Here is a 17,549-nt window from a genome sequence, read left to right on the forward strand (position 1 = left end):
GCCATGCACAGAGTCCCCCTGCCTGCTCCTAGGAGGCACATTGAATTTTGTAAGGGAAATAAAGGGCAGGGGGCAAACTGAGCCTCAGTGTTCTTATCTGTAAAATGGGAACAATTATAGCAAGTCCCCCAGCAGGGTGATAGTGAGGCTCAAATTTGATCATGGTTTTGTTCAGCTCATCTAACGCATACGCACTGAGCACCTGTGTTGGACCAGGCCCTGCGCAGGCATGGGGGACACAAGGATAATAATAATAACCATAAGAGCAGTAGCAGATGCACACGTAGCACTTACTCTGTGCCAGGCACCCTCCTAAGCACTTTGCCTGCCCTAAAAATACTGAGCCTCGTGGGAAACAGACAGACGCAGGAAGAGCATGGCCCTAAGGTATGTGCTGAGTGTTCTCTTAGCCTGCGGGAAACATCTTGGGGAGGGCAAGGCCCGGGGTAGCTGATGCCTGGGTGAGTCGTAAAGGATCTGGTTGCCCAGGAAGAGGTGGGGTGAGGGTGTTGTGGGCCAAGGGATTGCGGGGGTGTGGGGAGGGGAAGGGCAGGCTGAGAAGGAGAGTCATGCAGAGGGGTCACTGGGACAGGGAGCTGGGGGGCTGATGGACTGCAGGGAAGCTGGGGTTTTGTCGGCCCTCCTTTTCAACATGGCAGCTTTGCCTATTGGCCAGCGTTGCTGGTGGTTGATTGTCTTTTGTCAAGAATGAAGTGCACATAGTCTATTCAGAACCTCTGTATGTCCTGAGCTAAGGGCTGAGGCTACAAGAAAGTGAGGCAGGAGTTTCAACAGACTCTGGTGAAGCAATGCTGGGACAGTTACCTCCAAAAGAAGAGGTGCCATCGGCTACTGTTGGGAGGGTAGGAAACTTCAGAGAAAAGAGCAGAGTGGTGTGGTATCTGGGAGACCTCCTGGAAGACACAGGGGTGGGACTGACCCTTGAAGTAGGGGCTTAGGGCAGCATTTTCCACACTGTCCAAGCAAGCATCAGGGCCTCTTGAGCTGTTAAAAGTTGTTTATGCAGAAAGGTTACATATTCCAACAGTTTGGAAACACTACACACTATATCCCAGTCTTGGAGAGTCCCAGTGTGTATTAGCAAATTAAAGTCCCTGATAAGTCCTGCAACCAAGAGAGCCCTTTGGTTTTGCTTTAGCAGCCTTTCCCAAAACTATCTGACCACAGAACTCTCTCTCTCTCTCTCTCTCTCTCTCTGTGTGTGTGTGTGTGTGTGTGTGTGTGATTTCTAGAAGCATACCTTGAACTTGGTTGCATGGAACACAGTTTGGGAATGCTGGCCTGGGAACTGGGTCATCTAGCTCAAGACCGGCCAGAAGGAACTCCCTTATACTGCAGAGGTAGGGAGACTGAGAAAGGGCCATAAAAGGGAACTCATGGATGGTGACTGCCTGAATTACTTCCCACCATAGTCTTCCTCCCAGAGTGCCATCTTTACCCAGTATCTTAGTACATTTGAACTGCAATAAGAAAATGCCATAGACTGGGTGGCTTACAAATAACAGAAGTTTGTTTCCCAGTGTACCGGAGGCTGGGAATCCAAGCTCAAGGTGCCAGCAGGTTTGTTGCGGGTGAGAGTCCACCTCCTAGATGGCTGTCTTTTTGCTGTAACCTTGCGTGGCAGATGGTGAGAGGGACTCCTCTGGGGCCTCTCTTATAACGGCACTAATTCCATTCATGAGCGCTTCACCCTTAGAATCGAGCCACTTCCCGAAGGCCCCATCTTTTAACACCATCACGTTGGGGGTTAGGATTCAACATATGAATTTTGAGAGGACACAAACATTCAAGTCATAGCACCTACTCTAGAGAAGACTCTAGAGGGAGGTCAGCGGTGAGCCGGCCTCTCATTCCCAGTGGCATTTTTGCTGGCCAACCAGGGGAAGCTGCCAGTGGTCATAGCTCTGGAGAGGGCTCTCTGCCACTGAGGGCACCTGCCCTGTGCCAAAGCCCTATTCAGCTTAGGGCCTTCCTTCCCACCTTCTATCTTACATTTATGACCTTGTCCGGATTCCTCGAAGTGGAGTTTCTTGCCTATCTAGTTGAGCCCCCCTTGCCCAGTAACCCACAGCTACATGTGATGTGCTGCCCACGATCCACCAGCACCTGACACTCACATCATCATGCACCCAGATGGTCACCCTGACACATGCCCGTCCCACTGTGGGCCCCATGCAATATGCATTTACACGTTCATCCACAGTTCACATACCGTTATAACAGCAGCACGCATTCATTTACACGTACGCATCTGTATTAGATGAGAATACCCAGTACATATACACATCCACATTCCACATGCCAATACGTGCACAGACTCATACCACTCACCACTCACGTACGTGTACACACATGCACACCCCATGATACATAGCCACAGAAATACAGGCTTAAATGTTCCCCTTCTTTTCTCTGACATATCACCTGTACCCCTATGAAGCCCCTACCCCACCATCGCTGAATTCAAACAATATTTCAACAGGAGATGGAGGCCTTATCCAGAAAAACACCATGTGTATGAGTGTGTCCACATGTGCAGGCCAGCTGCAGAGCCTGGGTCTGTGGTACCAGGCCACAGCTGATTTGGTGTGCTCCCCATTATGATGGAGAAAACAAGTGTCACAAAGCTCTGTTTGGATGCCGTGTGGCCTAGGAGGGCTTCCTGGAGGAGTTGAGTCTTCAGCTGGGATGGAAGCGTGAGGTCCATGTCAGTAGAGCATGAGAGAAGGGAGCGCTGAGGTATGGGGGTCACACGAGGGGCGTCAAGAGGGGCGAGCATGGCCGGGAGCAACCCCAACCCCAAGAACCCCGGCAGCAGTTACAGGAACAGTTTGGGCAGAGGTGGAGGAAGAAGCAGCAGGGCCAGGAAATGGCCAGCAGCTCTCTCTGCTGGCGTTCCTCCTGCCACCTTCGCTGGTGGCACTGACACCTGGCCGAGGTCATCAGTAGCTGAGAGACTCCTTAGCTAGTGCTCAGCTGTCACACTGGGGGAATGAAAGAGGCCATATGATACTGATATCGCTCTCCTGCTTTATAAAGTGTCCTAACAAGCTCGCGAGCCAGGCACACTCAGTCTTATTTACGGCCACTATTATTTCTCTGACATCAAGATTAATTTGACGATAGCTGTTTATAAGCTCTTTCATCATCAGATGGGCCCATTACCTGGGAGGAGAGGAGGGCCGGATTTAATTTGTGAATAGTGTGCTGAGTCCCTCTGCCCCTGGTGTGTGTGCAGGAGGTGCAGCCATAAATCATGGCAGATGCCAGCAGCGCTGAGACCAGAGGGCCAGGAGCTCCCCGAGCAGGCAGACCCCAGAGCTCACGTGCGGCAGAGGGGCTGCCTGGCAGGTGTGCCAGTCCGCAGAGCCAGGGAGGGAGGCAGGGATGCACAATCTTCTCTGCTGGGAGGAGGCCCCAGAAGATCTCCCTGCCAAGGAGCTTCCCACTGGAGTGGACACTGAGTTAGAATCATTTGGAAGCTTGTTAAAATACAGATGACCTAGCCCTACAGAGTCACTGCCTCTGTGAGTGGAGCTTGGGACTTCCCTCCAGTCTGGAGTTTGAGGCCTGGGGGCAAGGATGGGCTGTGAGACAGGCTGGAGCAGTTCCCTCCAGATGCACCCAGTTCCAAGCAAAGATGCCCCTTCCCTGGATATCTGAGCAGAAAAAGACAAGAGGAAGAGCTGGCAAATAATAGACCCCAGCATAAAGCTAAAGAGATTGGGTCCTTGAGCCACATGGTAAGCTTTGCCAAGGCTGTCTCCTTGCACCTGCGGAGCCGCCCTGCCATTGTCCTCCCTCAGCAGCCCAGCCCCTTCCTGCTAAGCAGGACAGAAGCATCAGCTCATGAGGGGCACATCGGGGGCTTTATAGGCATCATCTCTTTGTCCTCTGACATTGATCTTTGAGTTATTTTTTTATTAAACCCAACTGAAAGATAACTTAGGCAGTTCTCAGTTACATGGCCTGGAAACAGAGGCCTAGGTTTAATTAAGTCCAGCTTGGACCCCAAGCTCATGCTCTTTCCATGACCTGAGGCAGAGTCCCAGTGTGGGGGCAGGGCCTGGTTACCTGAATCCACTGCACACAAACATTGCAGCCTCAGCAAATGGTAAATCTATCGGTCTGTGTTGGGATGCAGTACCCAAGAATTCGAGGTGATGAAGAGGTCCTCCAGCACTGTGCACCCAGGCAGTTTTTCTCCTAGGGGTGGGTATATTTTCTGGGAGCCTCTGGAGTGAATAGCCTTCAGAATGCAATGGAGTCTTTCTGCCCTGGTGGCCTGGCAGACCCTGTCACTCCCAGGATGGTAGCCCTGTCCTCTGCCTCCCAGGCCTTGGCCTTCCCTTCCCCGCCATTGGCTCTTGACAGCCTTTGCAGGGCTCTACTGGAGACATTTGGGAATCCTCCAGGCCCCCCTTCTCCTCAGGGGCCTTGGATCCTATCCAGGAGGCTTACCTTGATGAACTCCACCTGGTCAAAGCCCATAAAATGGGAAGGCAGTCAGTATGGACTCCATCAGACTCTTTTCCCACCTAGAAGCTACAGTTTTGTTAATGTAGCCTCAGTTTGCATTGGCTATTTTGGGTACACATCATCCTGTCCTAATCTTAATTCATGTGAACCAGAGCTCCCAAATCTGATAACACCTGCTACGGAGACTCTCATGTCCCAGCCTAGTGGAGTAGGTTTATTGGGTCAGATGTAAGTTTGGCTGTGGTAAGAGAGATGTAAAATAAAGGTGACTTAAAGGGATAGCAACTCTCAGAACAGCCTAGAGCGGTGCTCAATGTCAAGGACTCAGGTGCCTCCTCTCTTGTTGCTTCACCCTCCCTAGGGTGTGGCTCTTTTCTGCATGGTCCAGGATGGTTCACACCTTTGTCCACTTTCCAAGCATCAAGATGGAGGAAGAAGGGAAAGGTCAGAAAGAGCGTGATACAGCTTGCACAAGTCACCCCAACTCATACCCCATTGGCTAAACTGGGTCATGTAACCACCCTTAGCTGTAAAGGAGGCTGAGAAGTCTTACATACTGAAGGCCATGTGCTCAGCTAAATTCAGGGGTTGTATTACTGCAGAAGGAGAGAACAGATAATGGAGGAGCCCTCAGTAGGTCATCTCTGCCTCAGTTGGTGCTTAGAACCCACATGTCAGGTCTTATATTGATTCTGGGTGAAGCTCCTCCTTTGTCTATCCTTCTTGCATAAGTGGCACTGTGAGTGGGACTAGCATGCCCTCCATGGCTTCACCCACATAGACAAAGACATCCCCAAGGTAGGAAGTGAGAAGCCATCCTCCAAGTTGGTGTCAAACTGCCGGCCTGTGGTGATTGGATGTGATTACTCATCTCATTACAAATCTTCCTGTCTCGTGACTAGCTTGCGTTTTCCATCTTATCCAAAAGACTATAGTAGAATGTTAGATCTAAAAATGAGATGATGTCTGTGAAGTGCTCAGCCCAGGGTGTGGTGAACAGTAGACACTGAATGAAAGCTGCACATCCTTGGGCAAGATATTTAACCTCTTGGTGACTCGCTTTTCTCATCTGAGAGATGGGGATGTTATCGTGACCTCCTCCATGGATTGTTGGGGAGATTCAGCCAGAGTCCATGGAAAGCACCAGGTGCAATGTCTGGGCCGTGAGTCAGGCTGTTGGGTGACAGCAAGGGTCTGTGACCTCCTGACAGGGTTGCTGTGGGAGTGAAGAGATCTGTGTAGCTTTTAGCACAGGTGCCTGGCAGGTCGTAGGCACTCAATGAATGATAGTTTGCTCCCCGTCCGCTACCCCACTGTCACTGGTAAGGGATGTTACCTAAAAACCCTTAATCCCACTCCATCCCTCTACAAATGGAAGCATGTGGGAGGACTCTGAAAGTCAGAGAGTGGGAGTGACGGGGCCCCGGAGACGCATGCTGCTGGCAGGCAGGGGACCAGGACTCTGGCTCCTTCCCACAGCGTTGTGGCCCCCTCCCATGCTGCTGCCTCGGGTCCTTGCTCTGAGAAGGGAAAGGAAACAGGCCCTCCAGAAGAGATAACCAGATACAGACAGCCCATGTCGAGGACCCAGAGACCTGGGGTTGGGAGATGGAGTAGCAGGGGCTTGCGGTGGTGTGGCCTGGCTGGGCCTTAGGTGACTCTGCCTCCCGTTCACCAAGACCCAGCTCTCAGGGTTTTATTGGAAGCCTGGAAGGGACCTCAAAGATATTTAGCCCACCCCCTCATTTTACAGGGAGAGGAAGGGACTTGGCCAAGATCACTCAGCTGGGGAGAAGATAAACTCCCCACATCTCAGTCTCTACTCTCACTCTAAACCAGGAAGGCAGGAGCCACAGTGTTCACCAGGCTCCCCACTTCTCTCTTCCTTTTGCCCAAATTTATGAATTGTTTCATTTCTTCCCACACCGTAGTCACTATGTCCAGCGAAGGTCCAGGGAAGGGCATGTATGTTAGCAGAGACGCCAGCACCAGAGACACGGGACACCTCTTGAAGGAGGTAGCTATGATGTAGGGGAGTTTTGCTGGGCCAGGGATTGGGGGTCTGGCCTCAGATGCCAGCTCTACAAGTGTGGGCAGAATTGGACACACCTCCCAGCGTTAGAGTGATTAACTGATGCAGGTTTGTACACTGCCAGGGCCCATGCACACACTCAGGCTATAATGATGGGGGGTCCTCATGCACGAAGCACAGATTGGAAGACACATGATCAAGGCCCATAGGCGCCCAAACCCAACAGTGCTGCTGACAAGATGGAGTTCTCAGCTCCCTTAGAGGCCGAACTTGAGAAACCTTTCCAAGAGACTTGAGAGCTGGTTAGAGTATCTCCAGGGTCTCTGCCTGATCCTCTCTAGGGTTTTCAAAGACTGTACCATCCCTGTCAGCCACAGCATCAGCACCATTCTAAGATGTATGCGCTTTCACATTTCATGTCTTGGAAACTGGGATGCGCCTTATAAATGACAGTTTGTCCTAGTTTAATTGCCTCTTAAAAATCTTTTAGTGGTTCATAAAGTGATGGTCTGCTGTGCAATAGGTGGCCTCTTAGGGCTGCTGACATTTGGCATTAATTTTGTGTGTGCTCCATATACAAAGCTTTGGGGCCTATAAGTAAATCTATTGACTCCTTAAAGACAAACATCAGTGCCAAGTTTGTGATTTATGAGACCTAGGTTTCTTTTTCACCATAGACATCCTCCTTCATCTTGCTTTATATATATATATATATATTTTTTTTTTTTTTTTTTGAGACTGAGTCTCACTCTATCGCCCGGGCTGGAGTGCAGTGGTGCAATCTCGACTCACTGAAACCTCCACCTCCCAGGTTCAAGTGATTCTCTTGCCTTAGCCTCCTGAGTAGCTAGGAATACAGGCACCTGCCACCACTCCTGGCTAATTTTTGTATTTTTAGTAGAGATGGGGTTTCACCATGTTGGCCAGGCTGGTCTGGAACTCCTGACCTCAGGTAATCTACCCACTTTGGCCTCCCAAAGTGCTTTGATTACAGGCATGAGCCACCAGGCCCGGGCTGCTTTTAATATTTTTTAACACGGTGGCTCACACCCAAGAAGTCAGGATGAACACGTCTGAGGGGATCAGAAGTCCCGAGGTCCCTCTAAGGAGGACCAGCCTGGTTCTCCTCTCTTGGGGCCTCGGGCTCCTCACTGGTTCTATGGGATGAGGATTCTCCTTCAGCCTCGTTCTCTGGGCTCTGGTGAGGATCACAGGAGATACTTGCTGTCTGAAAGCCTTAGAAAGGACAGAAGTGCCCCAGTCTAATATTCTAGAAAAAACACTGACTTTCTCAACGTTCCTTCCCTCCCCAAACCAGCGGTCCCAGCTCCCATCTGTGCCTATCTGAGGACCGCCTATTTTTCCAGACACTTGGGAACCTCCAGGAATGCTGGCCTCTCCTTCTCTTCTTGCTCCTCCAGCAGCCACAATCTCTTAAGTGCCCTGGGCTGCCTCCGAACTCAGTGCCCGCCTGGTTTTCTGGCAGAGCTCTGGCTCCTCTCCATCTCTCCACCTGTCATGTGCACACATGCCCCTCAAGACCTTCTCCAAACCCAGCTTTGCACATGATCCAAAGCCTCATATGGTGCCCCTGTGCCTGCAGGACTCTTAAATATCCAGTATGGCCCTGCTACATCGTGTATGTGACTGCTGTGGATGATGATGACGACAATGGTGATGATGACGCTGATGCAGACGGGCCTCTGTAGTGGGTGGAGGCATGGCTGAGGGATGGGGCTGCTGGGCCAAGGCACCGGTCTGGTCCTTGGCAGCATTCCCATGGCCCTCGGCCCTTGGCCAGGACAAACTTGGCTCCATGCAGGCCCCTGGCCCAAACCTCCACCTTTCTTCCCTTATTCTCTCCTTTATTGACTACTGAAGTATTAATTAAGCCCTTACTCTGTGCTATGCAGAAGCTGGAAAAGAAATTGCCCTATTGTCCATTCATTCATTCATTCTGCAAATGTCAATCTAGTGATCAGCCGACTCTGTTCCAGGTGTGTTCTAGGCGCTGGGGATGCAGCATTGAACAATCACCTCATTTTAGGAAGCTTGCATTCTAGTGGGGAAGGCAGACAGCAAACAAGCAGGCCAATAGGTAGCACATCAGAGGTGACATGTGCCATGCTGCAAAATAGCGCAGGGTAAAAGGGTGGTGATGCTGGAGTAGGGGTGGGGAGGTGCTTATTTTATGCCTGGCACTCAGAAAGAGCCTTGCTGTCAGTGTGATATTTACCAGAGCCCTGAGCCTGAGGGCAGAGAGAGAGAGAGAGCCCCGCAGATCCCAGCAGTTGATTCTTGCCTCCGTTGTCCTGGGCAGGCGCGGTGTGGATACTTCTTGCCTCCAGATCAAAGTACTCACTCTGAACACACAGAAGGGAGTATTCAGATTCCATCATGGGTTCCCACATGTCCATCCCCAGACACAGGCAGCTGAAGGTTGAGAGGGTGGCTGGGGCTTAGCACCCTCTTCCAGGACTCCACCTCCCCAAGGCCCTTCTGATGGCATTGTCATCTGCTCCTCCCACCATGTCGCTTCTTCTCCCTGCGACTTCCTGTCTCAATTCTAGATGTTGGTCTCACTCAGGCATGGTGCAAGAGACAGAGGCGTTACATTCAGGGAAAACAGAAACTCCAGAGGTTAAAGAGGCCTCCTTTGGAGTCAGATGGAGCCCCAGCTGGAAAGGCATGGTGTGTACCCTGCATTGCAGTGCTGAGTTCAGGTGTGGGACAAGTGGCATCGTCCAACTCCCCCACCTGTCATTTGGGCTACCTGGGGAGCTTGCAAAATCTACATTCCCAAGCCCTACACCAGATCTACCTTTCTGAGGTAGGAATCTGTATTTTTATGTATTTGTGAATTTCAAGTATGAACTGGTTATTTTATCATTACAGAGGAAAAAATGCACGTAGGAAAAATATAAACAATATGAAGGACTCCTCGCTGAATAGTAAGTTTCTCTCCTGTTCCTCCCACCTCACCCTCGCGCCCCAGGTCTCTTCCCCAGTGGTAACCATGGTCAGTACCCAGCATTTATTAAGTACCAAGCACTGCTCCAGCCATGCCTAGACTGTAGTGAACAGAGCCCAGGTGGTCCCTGCCTTTGTGGAGCTTAGAATCTAGTGGAGGTAACTGAGAGTAAGCAAATGATCCACAAGTCAATATGAAATCGTGAAAAGTGCTGAGGATCAGAAATAAAGAACAGGGTGTCAGGCAAGAGAACAGCAGTGTGGCCTGATTTGGGTGAGCTGTGCTGGCAGAAGTGGCGGTGGGATGAGAATTTCTTGATCTCCTTTGCAGAATCCCAGGTGATTGTGAAGGAACCACTGGGGGTCTCAGGGCCCTTGGTCAGGCCACCAGTCCGTCTCTATCACCTCTTACTGTGGGGCACTGGGCTCGAGGCCTGGGGCGCAGAGGATAGCAGGATGCCTCCAGATGCCTGGGAGTCACCCTCCAGTTAGGGAGGCAGGAATTGCCTCTGATGAGGGGTCTGTTGGCTTCTGTGGCTGCTGTGACAAAATAGCACACGCTGGGTGGCTTTATACAACAGATGTGTTCTCTCACGGTGCTGGAGGCTAGGAGGCTGCAATCAAGCTGTCCGCGGGGCCAGCTGTCTCTTCTGAAGGCGCCAGGGAAGATTCCTTCCGTCTCTCCTCTCTTCTGGGGGTTGCTGGCAGTCACAGTCCTTGGGGCTCCCTGGCTTGCAGCCGCATTACTCCTGTCTCTGCCTCTGTTGTCACAGTGTCTCAGTGTCTCTACATGGCCTATCATGACATTGTATTAGGGCCACCCTCATCCAGTATGACTTCATCTGAACTTGATCACATCTTCAAAGACCCTATTTCCAAATAAAGTCACACTCACAGGTACTGGGGATTAGGACATCAACCTATCTTTTCAGGGTGTACAACTCAAACCACAGCTAGGATGAGTCATGCAGGCCCCAGGAGCGGGACCCCCTGTGAGGGCTGCAAGCGTCCAGGGAAAGGGGCATGTTTTGCTCAGGCCGGGATGGACAGGGCAGCAGGCTCCAGGAAGGGGAGGCCTCCCTGTCTGAGAGGATTGAGGTACATTGGGAGCAGGGCCTAGTGTGAGCAAGTGAATGAGTGAAGGATGGCGGAGGCAGGAACGCACATAGCACACCCAGCCACAGGATGGGCTCTGCGGACCTCAGAGCTGCCCTCCAGGAATGGGAATCACGTAAAATGAGGCCACGGCAATTACGAAGCCTGAAGCGGATCCGAAAGGTAACCCACTTGCTCCTCCCCTGAAGAAAGCTGTGGAGCTCTGGAGTGGCCTCAGCCTCCCTCTCTGACCTTCCTCAACTCCTGCAGCTCTGGCCTTCAGGTGCGGTGGCTGCAGAGAAAGGAGAGGTGATTGTCACCTGGGCCCATAGAATGAGCTCACCCCTCTCCCCAAAGCCCAGAGCCTCTGGCCCTTACTGACAGGTTCCAGACCCCCAGGAACACCCCTTCCTCTCCTTCTTGTCCGTACCCTGACCAGCTAGCTTCTCACCCCTTCCTTCTCACACGCTCAGGGAGAAACCCGTGGGCAGAGTGACACACGCCTTGGTTATCACTGTGTCCCGGTGCCTAGAGGAGGGTCTGCTCAGAGCAGCTTCACAAGAAATGTGCTTTTGACTTAAAGAAAGACCACAGTGAGAGGAGAGACTCTCTCAGTCACACCTCCAGACTCTCGTCCCCACAGAGCCCCAGGTTTTCTACCCCTTTGTCCATGCCGCTGTGTGGGTCAAGAGAGCTAGGCTCTAGCCCTGGCACTGAGCAGACACAAAGCTTGGGCAAGTCACTTCCCCTTCCCAGGATTTGGTTGTCCTCCCTGTAAAAAGAGAGGCAGTAGCATCCACTTCCTTCACAGGGCTCCCATGAGAGGAAGATGTTAGAAGCTAGAACAATGCAATTCAATTCAGTCTGACAATCTGAGCTTCCACATGGCAGTTTCTGCGTGATGCCAGGCCCAGGGATTCCGGGTCTACCAGGTGGGCTGTTCCCTGCCTGTGGGGTTATGGTCTGTCTGCTGGGAGAGAGGGATCTTATGTAAGCAGTTCACAAAACGATGAATACGACAAAGAGGGTGTGCAGGCAGCTGTGGGAAGGCACAGCTGGGATTTCAGCTGGTTCCAGGGTCAGGCAAAGGCCTCCTGAGCAGGTGGCACATGAAGGGGACCTAACCACTGATGGGGAGTTAGCCAGGTAGAGTGCGAAAAGGGTTCTCAGTGGAGAGAGTAGCATCTTAGAGGCCAGGGCTCATGGCTTGTGCTGGGAATAGCGAGCTGACTGGTGGAGTTGGAGATAGAGAGCCAAGAGAATGTGAGAACTGAAGCCTGAGAGCCACGGACTCCATCTGAAAGCCCAAGTATGAGCTAGGATTCTGTTTTGTTTAAAATCTGCAGTTTATTTCTCTCACATGTTCAGGAAGAGGTCTGGAGGTAGCAATCCAGGGATGGTGTGGTGCCCCTTAGTGGCAAGGACCCAGGCTCCTTCTACTTACTGTTCTGCCATTCATGACTTCCCTTTTCAAAGTCATACATGGCCCAAGATGGCTGCTAACTCTCCAGCTCTTGTGTCTGCATTCCAGCCAAAAGAGGATGGGATGGGGATGCCTTGTGAAATGAAGGCACTTCCTAGAAATTGCATGTGACATTTTCACTTAAATCTGAATGGACAGATTTTAGTCACAGGGTCACACTTAGCTGCAAGGGAAGCTGGAAAAGGATCTTTATTCCAAATATCCATGTGCCAGCTAAGAATGAGAGGAAGAAGGATATTGGGAGACATCTCAAAGTCTCTACCATAGTCATCACGTCCAGCGTTTCAGTTGAGGAGCACTCTAGGTCCAGAATACCCTGAGATGCATCACAAGTCCATGCAATGGGCCCATTGAAGGTCTTCCCGCTCATTCCTCCAAACAGAGCTGTCCTCTCTCCTGGCAGTGTGGTTCATTCAAGGGCTTCCTCCTCTCCCGCACAGAGTCCTCAGTCTCCACCAAGGGTGCTGAGGGTGTTGGAGGTCTTCACTCCTGCTGCTGGGCACAGAGGAGGGAGATCATGTGTTTGTGGCCAGCCATAGAGGAACATAGAGGGTGCTCCCCTGCAACAGTGCTCAAAATTGGAGGCTAGGCCCTGCTGGACAAGCAGTTTTACTGCCTCTGTGGGCTATCCTGGGAACTCAGGATTCCTGAGGAAAATGCAATTGGAATTCCATACACCTCATTTACAAACAGACCCTGGAGGCCCAGGTTGCTTGTGTCCTTTGCTGAAAGACATTTCCATGGCAACCCCTGCCTTCCAGACTGCCCCTCCCTCTTCTCCTCTCCTCTCTTTTGGGGCTGAAGCACCAGGCAGCCCCAGGCAAAAGACCCCTGCATTAGTAAATCAATCAACTCTTCCCCGGGGGCCAGGGGGTGGGGTGCTATGGTGGGGTCCCTGGTCTGCCTTCACCACTTCCCTCCCGCAGGCCCCCCTGCCCTCTAGTATGCCTGGGCACACAAGGCAGGTGTGTGGAGTCCTGCCTGTTCCGCCTTGGGGTGTTCAGCAGAGGGCCTCCTGGGGACGACAGAGCTGTGGAGGAGCTGTGGCCCAGAGGCCGGGCGTCAGCCCCACAGCAAGCGACTTTCCATAGCTTTCCCAAGCTTTCCAAATGGACGTCCACAGAACACTGCACTTGAAGGAACTAGAATATTACATTTTCTACAACTAGAAAAGGTTTAAGACTCCAGTTAACTTCTCAGTGAGCAGCTGGGAACTTGCCCAAGATCATGTTGCTAGCTGGGTTGTGAGCACATTTTTCCTGATGCCCAGTGTAAAAAAAATTTTTTTTTTTTTTTTTAGCTCCTTGACACCATACCGACTCTTTTCTAGTAATACCTTTTGAAACTCCTTAGAGCCTTTGGGTGCTCTAAGCTGGGCTTCACCCCAGCTCCAGATGGGAAAACGAAAGACAAAGATGAACTCTCAACCTTACTCTCCAAAGTGAAATTTCAACTGAATCCCTGCAGCCTTGCTCTTCCAAAAAAGAACATACTCATTCCATATGTTTATAATAATATAGAAATCATTACATATGTCTGCGTTTATATCTGTGTCAATCTGTTATACATATGCATCATATATGTACATTGATATTTAACTGAGTGTGGCAGGCACATGATTCAGTGTCCAAAAAAGGTGGACAGTGGCCACAGTGCAAAGCAAGGCTTCCTCCCCTCCTGTGGCTGGCTACACAGTTCTCCTCCACAGTTTCTTTCGGATGCTTTCAAAGATGGTCATGCTCATTCCATTTGGTCCTCTTGATCTCTGTTAATGTTCTTCTCAGTACTGTCATTCAATATACATGATTATGGCAGGAGCATGAAGCAAGCTGGCCATCTGGGGAAGAGCCTACCCCACTCAGGGTGCAGGGCACTGGCCTGGGTGCCAAGTCCTGTCTCCTCCCCAGGTGGGAACCAGCAGCTGCTGCAGGTCACCACCCATTGCTGCTGGCTGTGCGCTCCTGAGTGAGTGGGTCTCTGATCCCCCCTGACCTTAGTTTCCTGCACTAGCAAATCAGGGGGTTGGGCGATATGCTCTGGAAGATCCCTTTCAGATCAAATTTCCATGATCCTATTATCTACTTCATGCCCCGTTTCCCCACTTACAGAAATTAAGAAATAGGGCAGCATTGAAGATAATAGCTCATTTATGTCCTCTGAGGATTCCAAAGGCATTTACATATGGCAAGCAAAATGGAGCTCGAATTGGGCTGGAGCTGGCGTGCTAAAGGCCTCCCGCCACAAGCCCCACTCATATGGGAGTGTAATGGGGTGCCCAGGCTCTGGGCTTAGGGGCAAGCCCAAGGTGACAACTGGTTCAAGGGGCAGTCGCTGATTCAAGGTCAATCTTTTCTCCACCAGGCCATGAGGTGGGCCCTAGCAGGCCTTTGGAATGGATTCTCGGGGAGGCAGGGCTTTCCCTTCAGGGTTTTTGCAAGAAAGCTGGTTTCTAACTGAGATTCTTAGGCCTCGGTTTACTGTCTCAGGTCCTGCTAGGTGAGTGTTTCAGGACACCCCTAAAAGGAATAACAGACTTTTGATAAGATGCCTGCTTTATCCCAGTTGAGGGGAGAGCGTGTTGAGGGGAGGTGTGTGTGCACACTTCAAGGGGTTTAGCTCACTCATTAGCAAAGCCAAGAATTTCATCCTGGAAGCCCTCTCTGGGCCTCAAGGGTTTTCTGTTTCTGAAAACCCTGAAGAACAGCATAGAAACCACCCAAATAGTGGCACAGCCAAGCCTCAAAGCTTTGAGAGCCTCAAAGCTTTGCTATTTCCAGACGTACGGTTTCTTGGCCTTAGCCAATGAAACTTTGGGAACTTGCTTCAGTGAACAAAGAATAATGCCCTGCGATAACCACATCAGTTCAATGGCACTTAAGTATACGTGCTCAAAGTGCTTGACAAGTTTCTCTTTTCTGCACTTCCCTCTAGTCCTATTCCTTAAATTCTAGAAGCACAACATACGAGAGCCAAGAGGAACCTTAGAGGTGTGTTCACTCAGTCCTTCCATTTTCAGATATGGAAACTGAGTTCCAAAGGGGAGAAAAGATCACAGGGAGGGATAGTGGCAAAGAATCAGACAGACCCCGGGGCTCTTGTGTGGAGTCCACAGAGATCTTTCCACGCCCACAGAAACAGTGTAGAGTTAGAGCCAGACCAGCCTCTGCTGCTACCAGAATGGAAGCTCTCAATGGCATGAGTTTTGCCTGATTTGTTCACTGCTATATCCCCAGTGTCTGGCCCAGTGCTGAACTTAATAAGTGCTCAATAAATACTTGCAGACTGAATAAATGGGAATGACAACACAGCCTAAATCACTGGAGTCTAAATGAATGTGGCTTTACTGTGTTGTCAGCCAAGAACATCCCTCCTTCTCTGGGCTTTGAACGTAGCCCTGAAAATGAGCAGCACTCTTAATTCTTCTACCTCCTTTGGCTGCAGAGGAAGCAACACACCACAGTGCCCCCAGCCAGAGCTGCTGTTGTTTGCAGTTCTCCAACCATCAGGGGCATATGCCTGCCTGGGGACTGTGCCCTTTCTTGACTTCTCCAGGGCTTCAGGGCTACTTCACTTGAGACATCCACAAATCAGGATGCACCCTGTGGTCTCTGGATCCCTGATTCACCCGTGCAAACCTCCCACCTCCCTCCTGTGTGCTGGTTGATGTCCCCTCAGTGTACAGCCCTGTCATGGGCCCAGGGGAGGGGACACGGAGGAGAGCAGTTGTCAAGTCACAGCCCTGCCCGTGGGAGACTTGTGGGCTGCTTGAGGAGCTAAGATTCTCACTGTCATAGTGAGCTGGACTTGTAGTCCCAGCTGACTATAAGCTCCTTGAGGGCAGGAAACATACTTTTTTTAGGTTGGGTCTCCTTGGACCTTCTGAGCAGAATTGAGGTGGTCACATGAATTTGTAGGGGCCACCGTTGACGGTGTGACCTCCAGAGTCACCTTTCAGTGGGTCTGAGGCCCTGACTCTGCTTCCTCCTGACCTTGCTTTTCTTTCTTTTTTCTTTCTTTCTTTCTTTCTTTGTTTTGTTTTGTTTTGTTTTGTTTTAGAGAGAGAGAGTCTCTCTGTGCCCTCCAGGCTGGAGTGCAGTTGCGCAATCTCGGTTCACTGCAACCTCTGCTTCCTGGGTTCAGTCAGTTCTCATGCGTCAGCCTCCTGAGTAGCTGGGGTTATAGGCAGGGACTACCATGCCCGGCTAATTTTTGTATTTTTAGTAGAGCTGGGATTTCTGCATGTTGGCCAGGCTGGTCTCGAACTCCTGACTTCAAGTGATCTGCCCACCTCAGCCTCCCAAAATGCTGGGATTACAGCCGTGAGCCACTGTGCCGGGCTCCTGACCTGCTTTTCTGAGGACAAAGGTCTTCTGGGACCTCCCTGCCCTCCCCACCTCCACCCATGCACTTTTTACCAACCAAAAGTTTGCTTGGGTCAAAAATTCACGAAAGTTAACAACATTAAACAAAACATGTTTTGGTGTGGTCTAACAAGCTTCAAAAAAAAAAAAAAAAGGCCGGGCGCGGTGGCTCAAGCCTGTAATCCCAGCACTTTGGGAGGCCGAGACGGGTGGATCACGAGGTCAGGAGATCGAGACCATCCTGGCTAACACGGTGAAACCCCGTCTCTATTAAGAAATACAAAAAACTAGCCGGGCGAGGTGGCGGGCGCCTGTAGTCCCAGCTACTCGGGAGGCTGAGGCCGGAGAATGGCGTAAACCCGGGAGGCGGAGCTTGCAGTGAGCTGAGATCCGGCCACTGCACTCCAGCCTGGGTGACAGAGCGAGACTCCGTCTCAAAAAAAAAAAAAAAGCTCTGAAGTCATAGAACACGCATTCTAAAGTAACTGGAGAGGGGCTCATTTTGTGGGCTCCCCAGAGGATCCTTCGCGATGCTGAACGTGCACAGGTGAGGTGACTACCGGACATGTCATTTCAGGCCACCACCCCTCTAACTGGAAAAGCCCTCACATCTATTGCCTGATGCCTAGATTTTAGGATTGGTTTATAGCTGGATTTTGTTTTCTTCAGATGTGGCCAAAAGCGAGGCAGGAGGCACCGCAGCCTCTCCTTCGGTGATTCACATGGCTGCTCAGGACACTCCTGTCCTGAGGCTCTCTCTGCCCATCTGTGCTCACATACTGATGGAGGGTGGCCTTTTCTGAAGACCGCACGGCCACCGAGGGCATAGAACCCCCAGAAGAGTCAGGTCCACTGGATCTCTGGGCTCCTGCTCTCTGGGCAGGGGGCTTGGGGCCTCAGCAGGCAGCTGACTCTGCCCAGCTTTACTGGAACTTCAGGGTAGAAAACAGCCCTGGCCCAGGACTCAGGAGAGCTGGCCCTCTGGTCCCAGCTGGGTCTCTCCTAGACTCTCAGGGCTCTGTTTCTTCCTCTGTGACAGGAGAAACAGAACTCTGGGAGTTCCCTTGCTTCTAATTCCCTATAAGTTTCTGGTTCTCCCGATATTCCT

At 51.3% G+C, this 17,549-nt stretch overlaps 1 protein-coding gene and 1 long non-coding RNA gene across 2 annotated transcripts in view; both read left to right on the forward strand.

Moving 5' to 3' along the window:
* The window catches only part of RNF165 (ring finger protein 165), a 127,988-nt gene that overhangs the window by 13,440 nt on the left and 96,999 nt on the right, over window positions 1-17,549 (forward strand). The gene's annotated exons all lie outside the window — the stretch shown is intronic.
* Window positions 574-13,613, forward strand: LOC103879714. The gene is made up of 3 exons (XR_640467.4): window positions 574-2,760; window positions 9,428-9,483; window positions 13,381-13,613. It is a non-coding gene; the product is annotated as an uncharacterized LOC103879714 (long non-coding RNA).

Source organism: Papio anubis, chromosome 19 (genome assembly GCF_008728515.1).
Source record: "Papio anubis isolate 15944 chromosome 19, Panubis1.0, whole genome shotgun sequence".
Taxonomy (NCBI): domain Eukaryota; kingdom Metazoa; phylum Chordata; class Mammalia; order Primates; family Cercopithecidae; genus Papio; species Papio anubis.